The sequence below is a fragment of the Aptenodytes patagonicus genome, chromosome 15 (assembly GCF_965638725.1).
Source record: "Aptenodytes patagonicus chromosome 15, bAptPat1.pri.cur, whole genome shotgun sequence".
NCBI lineage: Eukaryota > Metazoa > Chordata > Aves > Sphenisciformes > Spheniscidae > Aptenodytes > Aptenodytes patagonicus.
This window is the reverse complement of record NC_134963.1, coordinates 3,904,659-3,923,022: the sequence shown is the minus strand read 5'-3', so window position 1 is coordinate 3,923,022 and position 18,364 is coordinate 3,904,659.

The window sequence follows — 18,364 nt, the reverse complement described above, 5'->3', positions numbered from 1 at the left end:
AAAGAAGCTGGTTAATATTGTTGGCACAGAACCAGATTGTGGTTTACTTTAGTTTTTCTGATTTTTTTCTTCAACAAAAGAAAACATTAAGGGTTGGACACTGATTGCTGAGTAGCAGCTATTGAAAGAGGGTGCCTTTTGTGCTGCTACCAGTAATACGTCAATTTTCAGACATGTAATAGCTGTTCAAAAAATCGTGTCAGTCACTGCATGAGGGCAAAAGTCTGTAATGTTGCTCCTGTTTGTTCTGTGGTTTCAGATCAGACACAAATCACTAGTCTTCCCTGCGTGCCAGAGTGTTTGGACTTGCAATAGCTTCGGTGAAATACGGACTTTATCCATCCCAAGAGAAGTAATAGATTCCCCATAAGCCATAAAGTCACTCACCTGCTTCCCCACACAATTGCTTTTACATTTTAATTCCTCCCCAGCCCCAAAGTTTGTGTATATTGAAAACAAAGCTAATTGCTACTGAGCGACATAATTTTGTGGTTACATTTCTTTGTGCAGGGGTTTCTTTTCAGTGTAGTGCAAGCTGTTAAGCTGCAGATTGTGGTTGCCGCTGCCTGGCAAAGGGTAAATAACAAGAAGCAGGGAAGAGGAAGGCAGGAAGTGTTTGTGATGGTTTGATGATGTGCTGATAGCTTAATGTGCTTGGCTGAGTTGTGCAGTGCAGGCTCATGTAAATCCATGTTGCTTGGTGTGCGTGTGTGGCAAAGGGAGAAAACATTCGATATGTTTTGCTCTCTTCTTCAGCTAAAGAAATAGCTCAGTCTCCATTGCACGGTCAGCCTTCAGCCTTTTTCCTTAAGTGGACGGTGAGGAAATACAGGCGAGGCCTCCTGGGGGTTTGAGCACCTTAATTCCCTGGGTTTCAGTGCGACTCGTCTTGGGCAGAGTAATTGGAAGGCCCAAGGAACCTTCCTACATCCACACAAAATAGCTGCTGTGCCAGACACTGCGTGTGTAAGCGGTGATGTCAGGTTGGTGAGCTGAAAGCAGACAAGATTACCCTCCTGGTGCAGGGCACGGGGAACTGTAGAAGCTTGGCTCTACTCGCCAGTGTAGCCACCAGGGTTCCTGGCTGTGCACGACTGGGAAGACAAAAAACCCCACATGTGCTTCTACACAGGCCAAATGGAAAGCCAAACCTTGGAGTTAAAGTTTGCAAATGGCCAGTCCTATAGTAGCTGAAAGTGTTTTATTCCTGTAAAGGCAAAGCACTTTCAGTGTCAGGTCTTGCTAGTAATGGCTGTGATGCTAACTTCTAACATATGGGCACTGGACTCCAGACTTTGGCTTACCTGCAGAAGTATAAAATGGGATGAGAAAGTACCAGCTGAGAATTTCAGTGCAGTTGATGGAATATTCTGCATATAAAGGGAGTAGATATTTTAAAAATACAAACTATATAAACATAGGATAATGGAAGTATCTATTTTATTTGATCTGTTGTCATTCATTCCCCTAAGGCAGCACTAATGCATCTGCCCTTTCAAATCCATATTACCAAATAAAACAGATATATCCCATTTGTCCCTGCGAAGTTCTTTTTCTACTTACACCAGGCTATTAATGCGTAACAACTGCAAATAAATTTGGCTACTTTCCCCAAAGTGTATTTCACCCAACATCTCCCCGTCATGCTCGTATCCATTATCTCTTCTAACTACTCCCTCTGGGCCAGATTCAACATTCATCAGAAAACTTACATGTAATCCAACAGTGTTTGCATAAGGCGTATATACATTCTTGCATATGCCAAATATGACCAATATCTTAAATTCCTTCTTTAAAACCCTTTTCAGGGGAAGTCTATTATACTGTTGCTATGATGAATAATGTCTCCCTGACTTCTAATAAACTATGTATTTTATTTGTCTGTTAGCCCATAAATTCTTTGGGGCAGGAGGAAAGGGCACGACCATTATCCTTTTCGGTTTTTTCCAAGAGGAAGCATACATTTCCTGCACAAAACAGCAAATGGAGCCAGTTGCGCTGTTTGTGAGGCAGGTCGCCCAATGCTTCCTATTACGAGACACCTTTCATAGTTCTACCAAACTGTATCTGTTTGTCCTGAAACGTGTGATCTCGGTTGACTGCCTCAGTCATTTCTGGGAGTAAGATGAAAGATGAATTTGTTGTGGTTTTGTGTTAAAAAATTCTGGCGAACAAATTGGCAATAAGCTGTTACTTGTCTTCACAGAGCCTGAAAGCATGTTATGTTTTCAAAATACTGATACTTCAGTGATGAGTGCTACAGAAAGGTCCATTAGGAAATTAATAATTCTGTCTCAAAGCCAGTTAGTGTGCTGTACGTAAGATAGGGAGGTACACACCGAACACTGGAGATAAAGGGAAGCATTGAACAGCACCGATCTGCCTCCATGTGCTGAATGAGGCATGGGTTCTCTGGAAGAAAAAAGTACTTATGTAATTAAGAACTCTGCCATAATGGATAAACCGCAGGAGGCTAACACTGCTCCACAAGCATCTCAACTCCTGGCATTTTCTTATTTTTAAGTGCTTGAGTTGACCTGAATAATTTTCGTTTAACTTGTTTCCCTGTGTGTGTAATAAATAACAGAGACTAATGCAAACAATCCAAAATGCAATTATTTCATTTCGCCAGCTGTATGAATTGCATCTATTTCGGGTAGAATGGCTCCTACATAACAAAAGGGATTCCTTCGCTGAAAAATTAATTTTCTCCATCTCTCAAATTTTCTGGTGGGGTTCCCAGTTGGACAGGACAGGGAATAAATTCTACAGAAGTGCCTCTGCCAGAACCTGAGGAGGGATGCATAAACAAGAACATCACCTGGCTGTCCTTCCTGGCCATGGGATCTGTGCAATCCCATCGGCAGGGACGTTATTCTGACTTTTTGTCAGCAAACTGACAAAAAGTCTTGCGGACGGACAGCTGGTGCACTCGGTTGACTTCAGTGGACTTTGGATCAGGCCTTGGGCATGAGTCACGGACGTAAGCGTAAGGAAAGATTGTATTTTAACATCCTATATAGTCTGGCTGCATGCTGCATCTTTGTGACTGACTGAATTTATGCTTCACTTTGTGTAATGTTTATCTTGAAAAGAAGGTTTTTAAGCTTGGCTAAGCAAAAAGACTTTTCAAGAGGGGGAATGGCTGGTTCATGCTTGAGATGGCTGTCTGTTAAATGTTATATTAATGATAAGATCCTAAAAGAGCCGGTCGGGGGTGAGCAATCTTTTTCTTTCCTTTTTTACGCTATCTTTGCTGAAGTTTCTTTTCCGCTTATAGTGAAGGGGAACAGTTTTCTTTTACTTACTTTTTTTTTTATCAACAGCTTCAACCACAGGGTCAGCTTTGATTTGGGTGAGTCAGAAACATATTTATCTCTGAAGTTCTCCTTCTGTGCCTGGGAATGAAGTGTTTCTCCTCATCTCAGAAGAAGGAGACATATTTCAAATAATAGCAGTGCCAAAAAAAAAAAAAAAAGAAAAGGTAATAATAGCTGTTTGTTTGACCTGCTATATAGTAGGCCTGATTTATATGTTGCTGGTACCTATATGATTTTAAGAGACTTCTTTAGTTTCTCCGTGGCAATGTTTATAGTTTGTTTATAGAAAGAGATCTGTACTCCAGATTTTGTTCTAAACTCTGCTCAGCTCAGACAGTTGTTACAGCAGTTCGACTTGACCTAGTACTCACCCTGTTTAAGATGTGTTTTATTTTTGTAGGCATTCCATAGTTGCAGGAAGCACTCAAGCCTTAATCTGGACCACTTGTCGGGTAGTGAAAGGAAAAAACCAATTCAGGGAGCAATCCTCTTGAAAAACCATACATGGGTTTTAGGGAGAGCTCAGCAGGCCTGCAAATGCTGTAGGCAGCTTTGAAATCCCCAGTTTTAGATGGGCCAATGAGGCTTTGATGTTGATGCCCCAAGGGAAAAGCCAAATGCAGTGCTCATCACAATGTGAATGCGTACCAAGAATAAACTGAAATTTTGCATGGTTTGATCTGTACGTCCTTTTCCTGCCTCCTTCTGCAGTTTTGGTGGAAACAAAACTGCTCAGAAGTCTGAAAACCCTGGAAACATGTTGGTTCTCAGACTCTAACAGGTATCTCCACAGTCTTCGAGACTGAATTCTTTTGTCCTCATAGCTTATGCCCTTGGGCAGGAGTACGTGCCATCAGTGCAGCTGCCTGTCTGTCCAGAGGGCTGTGCATAGTTAGGAGAAAGCATATGCTGTTCTTGGCTGTAGTTCTTCGTGAGTGTTAGACATCCTGACAAGAGTCTTTGTGATATTCTTGGCTTCTGTGGTCTTCCGTTGCTGTGCCCATAGTAACTGGACTGTAAGTATGCCTGGTATCGCCAGTGCCAGGCTCTCTTATATAGGATCTTGCATGGTGCATATGGTAGTCTCTGGTAAGAAACTCGTAACATTCTGAATCTCAGAGCGAGCAGTATTTGCTTCATCTTTCTTTAGTATTTGAACTATCCATTTGTTCTTAGACCATAGTATGGCTAAACTAGAAAGAACAAATTTCAAGTTAAGTATACTTTAGAAACACTGCTGTGAGCTTTAATTTACTTATTTTAACCAAATGCACAATTGGAAAGAAGAGGGTCTTGGATCAGATGGAGAATATAAGCAGTGGTCTGTAACATCCATGTGCAGTTGCTCTTTGAATCTTGTACAATCAAAATAGCAATACAGAATACTACCTGGGAAGAATCCACCATTCAGAATAGAAATAACATTTTCCTCTTCCCTTACTCAGCTACAGATCAGAAGATGCAATCACTATAAGCAGGTTACAATATACGTAGCAGTAATGAGATTGTACTTACACAATACAATTGGGTGTGTCCTTCCAGTAATCATTTTCTCTGTATTTTGTTTTTTAAGACCCTTGAGATCTTTGTTACCTTAATTTTGTTCAGACCAAATGATGATGTGATTAAGGGCAAACTGTATGCTGCACTTTGAATTTTTTGCCTAATTTACTGAGTGAGAAACCAAATTCCAAGGCTGCAGATCATTGCAGTTTCAAATGAAGTCAACTGCAGCTGTGAGTGCTCAACATCTCTGAGAGTTAGCCACAAGGATTTTGCACTATGTTCCTGAAAAGGGCCAAGTACCCTGCTAGTTCTACAAACACAAACAGGAAGATTGGACATGTAGTTTCAGATTATTCTGAATTACCTGACACACAACAAAATAATTCAGATGCACTTGTGGCAGATTGGAGAACTCAGTAGTTCTATTGTGTTCAGTTTGGAAGTGGAACTTACTTTTTCTGTTATTTATCCAGTTGCATCTGGGTAGATCAGGAAATTAGAAAGTTCTAGTTATTCTTGGAGGGAATCTTCTGATTTCTTTATTGCAAATCCCAGTTGCAGTGTTGTAATTACTACATTTCTGCAAGGTATGTTCTCTCCAATGCCATTATGATATTCCTTTTCACTGGACGATCCTTTTGGAAAATGAACCCATGGGGAGGAATTAGGTTGCATAAAAAAAAGGGAGCAGTGGACAAGTAACTCATATGTATGCAACCACGGGGAAAAGCTATTGTATATGCAAACCTATTATTCTGTGCAAGCAGTAATGATATACGGGGCCTGCATTACTGGAATATCTAAAGTGTACGAGTTCTGTACAAGTTTTTTTCTTTAAAGAATTCATGATTTTATACTTGTAAAATTGGGTATAAATACCTATTCTGTACAGTAACGGAGTATCATTTAACTAGAATTCTAGTAGGAAGACATACTGGGTTGATAGCTTGATTTAAGCAGGTCCACTTCTGAATGACTTGGGGCTGAATGCAGATATGTGGTATATCCACCCAAACTTGAGTTAGCTAGATGAATGTTTTTGTACTAACAGTATATAATTATAACTTCTTTTTATTGTCACTAAAATGTATTGATTTGCTGAGGTGATCAATCATTTATGTCACTTTGAAAAAAACCCATATCCTAAAAAAAAAATCAGATTGAAATGGTGGTCATAGTGCATTTTGGCTTGTAATAGAAATCTTACTGTTTAAAATTGTTTAAAACTACATCAGTACGGACATTAATGGCTAAATACAGAAGGCCAGATATTCAGCAGGTGAAAACTGCTGTCGTTTCATTTATTTCCATTGAACTGTTGCAATTTACACCAATTCAGAGAATCACTCTAATGGACAACTTCTCCTGTCTTCACACCGAATGTTGCCTAACTAAACAATTAGTTTTACTAATTTAATGGAAACTCTTTGCATGTTTTCCCACGTGCACTAACCTCAGTTTCAAGATAAGAAAAGCATGCAGCAGAGATCAGTGCTGGCACAGAGAACATTATCCAGGCTGAAGTCAAAGGCTGACCATAGTAGCTGCTACTTGCAAAATTCTTAACTCTCCTTGGATGGGAAATTTGGACAAAGGGACAGGAAATTCCACAGTACTGATTAAAAAAAAAAAAATTAAAAGAGTACGATGCTAGCAAGTATAGCTTCACCTTGCAATAGCACTGCTTTTTACTGTCCGTGCTGAGAGTGGTTCCACCTCTGACTTGTCAGGTGTTGAAAAGGACGTTGATCCAATTGCCGCTGCCTTGTACTCCAGTCTCTTGTAAACTTGGCAGTGATTTTGTATTTCTGAAAGCTTAATGGAAGCCAGCCACTCGCTATACTGCTTCAAGATTATTTTCTCTCAGATCCTGTTGCTCCATGACTTCTGCAGAAGATCCATTTCCCTACTCTCCTGGAGTGCTAGCTTTCAAGCTACATACATGTGAACGGAAACAGGGTTCATTTAGAAGTGGAAGGACTAGCATGACTAAATAATAACCTGTGTATCATGCAATTTCCAGTGAAACTGATGGGGAGAAAAAGACTACAGATTTGAGAATTAATTCTTCTGTCCTTCTCTCTCGGGCTTCAGAGTGCTCTCCGATAGGATCTGGACTATTTAGCTGATGTCTCTTTTTGTGCTCTCCTTTCATTTGACCATCCCATGTTCAAATCTGCTTACAGAAGCACATAGCCCTGAGCAGAGAACATACGCATAGAAAATAAGACTTTTCCTCATAGCTGTCTTGGAATAATGTTTAATGGGTTAATGGGTTAAAGAAAAGAATGGAAGAAGTAGAAATAGTTTATCTTTTGATATTTTGTTTAAGAAACCCCTGAGACATGTACACATCCTATTCTTATCAACCTGGGAAAACAAATAGAAAGTTAATGAAGCAAACCACTCAGCCTAATATGAAGATTACTAGACACCCTGAAAAAAATGACATACATGAATAAACAGGCTTCCTATTCCTTCTTCTAACAATCCAGTTCTAACAAATCCAGTGTAATGAAACATTCATGCTAATACTGAACATTACGAAAGGTTAAACGTAGAATCGAATGGCAATCTTGTCAGACCATTTTCCTTCCTTAGTTGCAGCATACATACCATGATGCATTCCTCAACTGTTGTTAATTTAAAGGATTTGAGGCTGAAAAAGGAGATTCTGGAAATGTCATGCTGGTCCATGTGGGTTAACTTAGTCTGAGGTATCTGCATTTTCAGTTTGAGGATTCAAAGTGACTTGGTGGAAGAGACTCATTTGCTTTTTTCTCTCTACTATTTCTCTTTAATCTGAAAATCAAGAGGACCAAGATGTAATATTAGAATTCTGTGCAGCAGATTATTAGCAGTGTTATGAAAAAGAATTCATACCTCAGATCATAAAAAATGAGGAGTTTTTAGATGTGTGTAGATAGAAAATAAAAGATTTTCTGTTTGGGAGATTGTATAGTGTAAGAACACTGGAATTTGTATTGCACTAGGAATAATGTTAAATTGTGCCAAGAAGAAATCATGCAGATTTCAGATTTGCAATGTGCCACAGAAAAATATCTGTATCCAGATAGTTAAGATTTTAGAAAGATTATTTTGGCTTTTGCTTTTGTAATAGAAACCTCAGGCATGTATTATTATCTAGTCGAATATCTAGGCTCATTGTCTTCAAGCTTTTAACATATGTTCTTAACTATGTTGTCAGGAATCAGTGTAAATATCTCTTTTTTGGTAATATGTTTCCTCTTACTCCTTTGTCCATTTGGGAGCTATACAACTCTGACTAAACATCCCTGTAGAGAAAGAATATCCCGCTGCTCAAAAATTTTTTTACTTTGCTAGAGTTCTGTTGTCATTTAGACGCATAGTCAAAATTCCATACTTGATCAGACTAGTGGTATAGTTAGCCCAGTATCCTGTCTTTCAGAAAAGCTAGTAACAGATGCTGCGTAGGAAGGGGAAAGGAATGCTTCAGTTAGTAACCCAGGGGTAACCTGCCTGTGGGGAAAGATTTCTTCCCAAGCCACAACAGTTTGAGACTGAGTTATGCCCTGAAGTATAAAGTTTTATATCCTTTCAAAAACTGCAGTTTTGAAAAATAGCTATCATAATTTCACAACACTTTTTGTGACATGTCTGTTTCTTCATAGAGTCCCATTAAGTTCTTGCCTCCACGGTTTGTGCGGTGACAATGAGTTCAATAAGCCAGTTACGCTCAGTTATGAAATAGATTTCCTTTCTGTCACTTTTCTGTTTGATCCATTTCAATTTAATTAAATGGTCAAAATTTAAAGTATATTTTTTCCATCTTGAAAAATAAATCCTTCATCGTAACTTTTCAGAAAATAGCCTATCTAGTTCTTTAGTTTTCATTTGGAATAATTCTGAGCTTTTACACTGATGAGAGATTGTTTAAGCAACCATCTCACTTATCTGCTGTAGAAACAATATTTTAAAGATGCAATTTTCTGTGAAAGAAGCTAGTTCAACATGTAATTCTCTTCTGTCTTTGATGGATCATTTGCTCAGACATAATGAATTCTGCTGAATCTGATAACTTTATTTCTCATAAAGTAATCACAGTAAAATAATGAGTTACTGTATCATCATTTTTGCTTTGTTTCTCATTACTTGCCTTTTTCACTTGAAAAAAGTCCTTGAGTTCTTGATTAGTCTTCTTGGCTTAAAGGACTTGTCTTTTGCCAGGTTGAAAGAAAAAAATTATTCAGATTCTTTACTTTTGATTCACAATTGCTCTGAAATAATGAATGGTATCCTTTCTTATAATGACCCAAAACATCAAGGGTGGCTTCCTACTCGCTATGAAAAGACATAGGTCCAGCTTTTTCATTGGGATAAAAAAACTTGTTAATAAAATCAGCACAGTGGTTCAGGTACGTTAGCCTGTTAGACCTCTGACAGGAAAGTCACAGATCTTAAGGAGAAGAAGAAGAAGAAAGGGAAGGAGAAACAGAGATTCATGGGAGAAAAAAAGGGAGGAAAAATGTGATTTCAGATGGTATCAAACAAAAGAAAAGAATGTTACCGTCAGTTCTCTCCCACCAAATTTGCCTCTGCCCACTTCAATGCTGGTACCACTGCTCAGGTCAGGGATTTATTAAAATGCAATAAAGTGACAATATTTCTGGAAACCTGGAACCATCCTGGAACTACTCGAAGAACTCTTCTTAAAGGGACTGATCCAAAACCAACAAAAGTAAATAGGTTCTTTTGCACTGATTTCAAGAGGCTTTCAAGTATACCATAATCCTGCACTGTTGAAACAATGCTGAACTGGTTCTCGGCAAGGTACTTGAGGGGAAGCCACTACTACTGTTACTAACAGAATTTATCATTAATAGAAACAAAATACCACACTGTATTCACTGACACAGTAACAATACCTCCCTGTCCGATAACTTTATGCAATGAAAACCATCACGAACTTGAGATTTTTTAAATGTTTGAAGAGTTAAAATTCATCAAAAGTTTGAAACCTGTTGTATTAAAACTATCAGAAAGGGCTTGTATTTACTTCTCAACTAGTACATTTTAAAAGTACGTGCACTTTTTCAAATGCCATTTCACGTCCTATTCCCAGTAATGACCTCTACTATCCGTGCTGGACTTAGGTATTATTTTTTCTGAAATGAGATCTCTTTAATCAGCTTTAAAAACATTGTGAACTGAAACTGCTCTTATTTAAAAGTTTAACTTTACTTTCATCAATTTATAATCAGAGTTCCTCTGGTATGTTTGATTCCTGACAAACAAGGATAAAAGTCTTGTGCCCCCATTGCTAATGAGATGATAAAACAGCAGGGATCAAGTTTTTAATTACTACAGGCTATGCACTGGAGAGGTACCAATGATATTTTCTATTGCATGTCTAAGTTGTAACTTCAGGCTTATGACAGTCATGCTGTGTTCCTCTGCCTTTGATGATCACTCATCTTTGTCTCCTGAGAACATACAAAAATTTCTGAGCTTGGATCCTGGGGGGCTTGCAATTATTGCTGTAACCTGGCACAGGTTCTGGTGTAGTACCATTGCTGCTCAGTGAGGATCTGATGTCTGAACGGAGGATAGGACATGCAAAATATCTATGAACTTTTCTTCTCAGACAATCTGGATTCTCAATCTAGTTGTATGCAAGTCCTTTTAGCAATTATGCTTTTAATTAAGCTGGAGAATAATTTAATATTGTTTCATGTTTTCCTATTAGAAGCACAAGCTATTACCTTCTCATACATAAAGAATTACGGCCACAGGCACAAGCAATACACATTTTTGGCACTAGGGGACTCAGGTCTTGAAAATGGACAATACAGGCATATTTTTGGAAACGATCATCATTCCTACCCCTGTTTATAAGCTTGTTGAGCAAGTTTTGTTTCTTTGAATAAAATTAATACTGATGCAAGAGATTAGAATGCATTTTCTAGTAATAAATAGTTCCATTATTAGAAAGAGAGAGCTGAAGCTGATGATTTTGCGGACCTATCCTTCTTTTCCCCAGTTTTACAGATCTCCACCACACTGATCAACCTGCATATATTTGGCCATTATTCTGGTTATTCAAATGCTTCTTTTTCCTTTTGCTCCATACCACTGTCTTATGTAAGAGTGATATTTCCTTTGGCTCCAGTGCAAGGCAAACAAAAGAGGAGCCACCAGTTGTGCTAACACAGACAAAGCACACATGAGACCAGAAAGAGGATGTTTGTAGGTTACATGGAAAGTCACCTCTCTCAGTTGCCTCAGGACTGGATCACTGCTTAGATCACCAGAAATTTGTGGGGAGGAAAAAATCAGAGGGAAAACACTGAAAGTATCTTCTCACTGAGCTTCTCTGAGTTTTTTGTCTGAATACCAGGTTTATCTTCTCACAAAAGAGTTTGTGAAATCTGAACATGAACGCACCAGATTCTTCAAATCAAGAAGAGGCTGTCTCCGTACAGGCCATGTACCCACCAAAATTTGCTCTGAACCCACTGCTGCTTTTTTCTGCCACAGCTGCACAGCTCTGCCACTGTTCCATGGAATCCTACAGACATAATTTCCTTTAAATTCCTTATGCTGAGAGAGCACTCTGTGAGAAAATTATTTCATCCCTGTTTTGTGTTGCCTTTTCTTTTTAATCTCTGCTTGATGTGAGAGATAGGTATGTCTCAGCCTTTTTTCCAACCAAAATGAAGCTGCTATTTCCTCAGTTCCTTCAGAGTTTATACTTCTTCTCAGCAGCTAAATCTTAACCCAGGAGGGAGTTTTCCATCTGGGGAAGGAGTTAAGACCACAGAAATAGTGAAATCTCCAGCATGAAGTGGAGTCAGCAAGGGGAAAAAGATGAGTCTGGATTCAGGAGCAGGAGGTCCTCCTTGAGCGCTGAAATACAAAAAATAAGAAAGTACTTTTTCTTTGTCTAAACTTGATGATTTTACAGTAGCATCATTTGTGTATGGGAAAAATACCAAAGTACATGCCTGCATGCAGAGATATTGCAAAATACTCTATGAAAGCAAACTTTAACTAATATATTCATTTCAGCAAGAATTGTGAGTTCTGATCTGACTTGGATTCTCCAGGGACTGCATGTCAGACAGATGCTGCAGAAATCAAGAGACCAGATGACCCACTTCTCTCTAGCTTGAAGATAAAACCCCACTGCTTTTGTAGCCCCATCCAAACTGGCTGTAAATAATCATTCTTAAGAAAAACAGGGTGGTAGCATTAACTTCAAAAAGTACTTCACAAATTTGAAAACTTCTATTAAATATCCAACCATGATTAATGCACTTGGCTGTAGAATTCAATTACAGTTTAAAAGCAAATAATGAAGGAGACTTCATACTTGTTTTCTTTTACAACTGATACGACAGATCAAAAATGTTAATGCTACAAATACTGCACTGACTAGAAACCAAATAGCTTAATTGCACTGATTTACTTTACAAATGTAGGACATCCAAGTAATAGACTATTGTTCTGCAAAGGCAATCAATGGCACTTAAGAACTATATGGCTTATATCAACTCAAACCCATGCACAAACAGAATCAAGAGACATGTAATATGCTACATAATAGAACTTGAAATAAAGTTGACCATAAAATGTGTAAAATATAAACTGCAGAAATCACTCCATTTTAATGATCTGTTCCCTAAAAAGAAAATGGAAAGTGTTTAAAAGATTTAGCAAAATGTGCGCATAGATTGAATAAATCATCATGGGTATCAATTATATCTTGAAAGTAGTGTACAGCTCTTATAACATCAAGGACTGGTTTTAATTACAGCTGCAGTGTAAGTAACATTTTCTTAATTTTAGTGAGTGTTGTTCTATTATAGGATTAACTTGTGCTGAAGCTGAAGAAGCCAAAAGAATTTTGAATTAAAAGAATTCCAAAGACATTTGAGAGGTACACAGAACAGCAGACTGTTTTGAAATATATTGGATATTGGCCCAAATGCTGTTCTACTTTCTCACTCAATGAGACATCTCATGGGAGTATGGCAAACAAGATTTGGTCTTTTTTCCAGAATTGTAAAAAGTAAATATTGCAATGGGCTACAAGTGCAAAGCTGTAGTAAATTCCTGTCTACATAAGAGAAATTTGCATAACTAAAATGAGCACATTATGTCATTATAATCCTTAAGATAGAGGTACATCAGTAACACCAACTCTTTTAAGTTCCTGTGTTTAGTTGTGAATCATGCTTGATTGACATACTGTATATATATTGAGTATGTACCATTGTAATAGCACTGATATAGCAGCAAAATTTCATCAGCTAGGCAAGGTATTAAGTGAAATATTGTATAAAGGTCAAAGAACCACCTGGAAGAGTCCTGAATCAAAAACAAAACCAAAAAACTGTGAGTTTGCATTTATCATCAGCATTTCAAAGTATTTAAAAATTTTATTATTAAAGAATGATAGAACTTAGTTTACTACAGACCAGGGTAGGGAACCAGTAGTTTGAGAGGTGATAACAGTCCATTTTGTGGGCGCTCTAGTTTTTGTCCCCCTCTTTGCCTGGCTTACCCAAAGGGTGATCATGATCGACTACTTACTATTTATGTTCAGGACTTTTTTATTTTCATCCATTCTTAGGCTGCTGGTCATGAATGAGGTCTAATGTGGGACATAAAGAAGACTGACTTTATGATCCACAAACAATTTATGGGAAGCAGCTGTTTTTGTGTAAACATGTGAAGTGTTAATACAGAGATTAGAAGTCATCATTCAGCCTTGAAAGTGGGCTCCTGAATACAGGAGCAGAAGGAACATTATACTTCTGTTATGCTAAAACTATGCCACTATTAAATTAAAGTAAGAATTCCAAACCGAAATATTCATGTTTACAGAAAAGTGAACATAGTTCTGGAGGCTACTGCCATACCTCAGGCCTATGATTTCTGTATGCTGAGGACAGAAACATTTGCATTTGGCATCTCGTTTTTCTTCAGCAAATTTCTTTCCTCTGACTTTTTCATTAAAAAAGCTGTAGTGTGTATCGAGAACATTATTTTGCTTATACAAAAGGAAAACTAGATAATAGGTGCTTTTTATGTCAAAAGGTTGTATTGCTTTTCTCCTACTGCTGGGTGGCCATAATATTTAAGTCATAAATGGGCAAATGTCAAAGCAGGTCTCCTGCTGTGCCTGACTCCCTCTAATAATTAGGTGCTGTTTTATTGTTCTGTGGCTTAGTTGTGAGTACAGCTGTCAGCTGACATAACTGGTAATGGAAGGACCACATTCCTTATAGCTAGACAACTCCCTTCAAAATTCATGGCATATTTACAGCCATCAGATTTGCAGTATCAGGTTCCAGACTATAGCTGTGCACAGCAAAATAATATCTGAGCCTATGTGACTGCACTGTTAAATGCATGTATTTCACATCAAAAATTTATATTCATACAAAATAAGGAGGATCAGACCTTCCATCCAGCTATGAGTCTGCCTTGCATTGTTTCAGAAGAACCAAACTGCTTCGCTGCCCAGCTGAGAACTCTCCCTTCCCTGGAATCGCCCCACGGTGTCACGCTGCTGCACTGGCCCCAGCTCCCTTCCCTCTCACACAAGTCCTGGAGAGCACAAGACAAGGAGAAAGCCCCGTGGAAAGAGTACCCCCATGGTCCCCAGCCACCACAGTAGATGTTTGGAGCAGTAAGCCACTAACATAATTTAGCAACTTGCTAAAAAGCAAGTAAAAAAAAAAAAGGCAACTGCAAAGGTTGTTGGGAGCACATCCATGTGTAGACAGGGGGCTCTGATTCGTATTTGCCCAAGGAAAAATACGACAGCCATTTATGCCTTGCCTGTCTTGCTGCTGTTTGAAAGGTGTTTTACCATCCTGCCATCCTTTTTCAGACTCTCTCTGTAGACTCCTGTGATACTTTGAAGGGCAAAAAAACTTCTGTTGGGTCTGATAACTAATAAGGGAGGACCCTCCCATCCTGGCATACCTCTTCTTTGAAGGCTCCAGGTAGCAGCACCAGTTCAGTGCCTGCTAGAAAAGCTTGCTGTGCCAAAGTTATTTCCTGGGTGAAGGGACCTCGTGGGAATGAGGGCTTATTGACAGAGTGGTGCCGTTGCGTGGGCTGCGCCAGGAGCTGCCCGGCCTAAGGTGACTCTTCATAAGGTGTACTGCAAGGACACAGGTCTGTGTCCTCCCCATGCAAGCAGGCATGGGGTGGCACACAGCGATGATCATTCTAGACATCTCTCATGTAGCCTGAGCCAATCTGGATAGCAAGAAGAAGAAAGTATAGATGCAGGACCTGCCGTTCCCTCCGACACCAGTGGGAGATTTGCTACACGCCGTGAAAGCCCCTGGCTGAGATGTGGTAAGGGGGAGTTCTCAGAAATAGGCCCCTTCAAGAGACATTCTTGAAAAGGAAGAAGTTACAACTTCTTGCTCCTCCAGCCAAAAGGTACACAAGTTTAATGCTGCGGGATTATTAGCTCTTTGTGTACTTAACAAAACATGTCAGTAATGTTCTGTACAAAAACTTTCCCGTGGCAGCTGTCAGACTTGTTATAAGCTGTAGTTGAGCAACCAGTCAGGACATGTGGTTTTCTTGGGGAGAAGATTGTTATGAGGATTGTTGTGTTACTTTATTCCAGAAAATCAGATTAGCTCCTTGCTATTCCATATTCTAGCAAGAACTTCCTACCAAAAATGCATCCTCCTTCAGCATGGACTTAGGAAAACAAGGCAAAAATAGCTCATTCGAAGCTAGTAGTGTTCAGGGAGAACATTTAGAAAACATTGAATCCTTAACATCTCTGTCCCTAGCCTTTACTCAAGGAAACCTTCTCTGGTATCAGTGGCACCTTTTTTTCTGGGGAGAATTAAGAATTAATGTTAAGGGCAGTCCCATATTGGCGGAAGAAAGGTAAGAGACCAGAATTTTTGATAAAGAATTTATTTGCCACAGCATGCTACTGGACACAAAAATTATAAGAAAAAGTTTGCTGAGAAGAAAGACAACCAATAAAATATCAGTAAATATTAGGGGTTTACTAGCAGTGACATAGTGACCCTGATGAAGATGTTAATTCACTTTAGCGGTTATGTGAATAGGAAAAAGCCAGAGTGAAAAAAAGGGAAGTAGAGCAAACAACCTAAGATATTTTTCTGCTTTCTAAACACTGGCTAATCATTCACCCCACTTTTTGCTAGATAAGAAAGTTCTAGTGGTGGCTATTTGTGAGATACTTAATGCAGTGAGACCTTTTTTTTTAATTATTTTTGCCCAGGAGACAAATGTGTAACCATATGATTTTTCCCCCTGCTATGTTAAAAATGCATTTATATTTTTTCAAGCACACCCCGATTAAAGAGGGCACATCTGTTTTAAGTCCTTCTTTATGAAAATTACTGAGCTTCCTCTGAAAGCTTATCTTTTAATTTCAAAATTCTTTGTAGCAATAACTTAGATAATAACCAACCATATTTCTGTCTTCTTTAGAAAAAAAAGAGAGAGAGAGAGAGAGAAAGAAAGAAAGAACCGTTTTGAGCTTTGAACTCCCCCTCCCTCCCCTCTTTGGGTCTCCTTTGAAAAGGCCCCCCTCATTTGCGTTTAAAATGGATGTTTCATACTGGTTGATTAGTGTTAGTATGGGATACCAGCCGCTCTGAGCCCAAGGCTCAGCTTGAGATCTGCGGATTATTCATCAACTTCCCCGGCAGGGGGGACCGTTTCTCACTTTCACTGCACAGCAGCAAAGTGTTCAGCTTTGCTTTTTAAGATTTTTTTTCCCTTTTCACAAAGTTTTTTTTTTTTTTTCCCCCTTCTTCCCCATGAAGGGGTTACTTGAGTGTACATAACACCGGATCACTTTTAAAACCAAACCTTGCCCTCCCCGGCCAGCTTTCCTGGTCTGAATAGCACACAATGGATCGGGACGTATTTACCGTATGTCTGTCTGGTTACAACCATTGTTTAAGGCAAAGATCATTTAAATACATAAATTGAGACTTGGAGAGGCACTTGATTTTATCACTATATTATGGCCATATAATAGCATCTCTTTTTTTTTCTTTTCCTGAGGTCTGATTGATGTTTTGTTTATCATATATTAAGTTAGAAAAGATGTAGAGGACGTATGTTAAGATGTGTCTGTATTAACAATATTTCAGTAACATTTATCATCACTGCTGCTAGCATTTTGAGTACCAAGTCTAATCCAGCTCTGAACAGGCTTTTACAAAATTGTTATTTGACATTATCTACCTGGGTATGTTTGTAATATTTGATTGTTATTATTAATCATACCTACTAAGATAATGCTTCAGGACCAATGAAAAGGAGTTCTCCTTGGGCAGAACAAAAATAAGTAGCAATTTTGTGTGCCTGAAATCTAGCCCACCTTTGTGTCATCTGATCTCACAGAAGATGAGTTCCCTACAAACCTGGGGTCTCTCAGTCCCATAAGCCATCACGGATACAGGAATACAACTGCAACATGAAGAGTTTTTCCAGACATTAGTGAGCATATGTATTTTCCTTTGCTCCTTTGTCTCCAGCAGCCTAAAGGCATTCATCCTTCCTTGAACATAGTGACTACACACAAAATTATAATGTCTACAAAAAGGCAGAATGACTTTCTTTTAGCTTTAGCCATCTAAAACAGGCACGAACCTTGATGATTAGGTTAGAAGAATCTATTGATGATGGAAAGAAACCAGCACTTGCAGAATGCGACCATCCTATCAATACTTATGATGGGAAAGAATATCCTCTAGATATGGCATAGACTATCCCCACTGACGAAGTCCAGATAGCTAGTTCAGATCATACTCCTAACTTTTAGATAGCAGAGTCTGGGTGAGATTATTCACACTAAGATACGGGATGATTTGGTGCAATGCTCACAATCATTAATTCTTCTTAAAATTAACAGCTACCATGAGCTGAATTTTATCTTTTGTTTCCTACTCTTATCCCTGAAAACTCTGAAAAAAAGATTTCTCTTCCTTGGTACTTTTAGTGAACTGTATTTCTCCTTCAGGACATCTTTATCTGCTTACAAGGAGGTTAGTAGGAGTAAGAGACACAGCACAGCACTATGCAGACTTTGAAAACAAGAACTTCTTTACACCCACGTGGGCACCCACAGTTCCCCCTTCCTAGTGAATATAAACTAATGATACATTTTCTCTCTTCGTTACCTTATTTTTTGGTTTTGAACCTATACCTCCCAGCTGAGCTCTCTCACCACGAAACCACTGCATGTAAAAGTCAGATGTGTTATTTTAAAATACAAATGGCCACAACCACTGCACATTGTGCCAGGCTCAGGGATATTGAGATGTATCTGGCATGCTCCTCTGGGAATTGCTACTTTGATACTCCCTCTAGGTCCTATATTCCAGCAGGGCTCAGGCAGAAGTTGTACCCAGCTGCTCAACCACCTATGTCCAGACGACAGAACCGTCAGGATCTGGAAACTAAGCAGTCAAAGAATGATTTTAGGCCTATCCAGGGTTAGACATAAGCTAAAGAAATTATGCAGACTG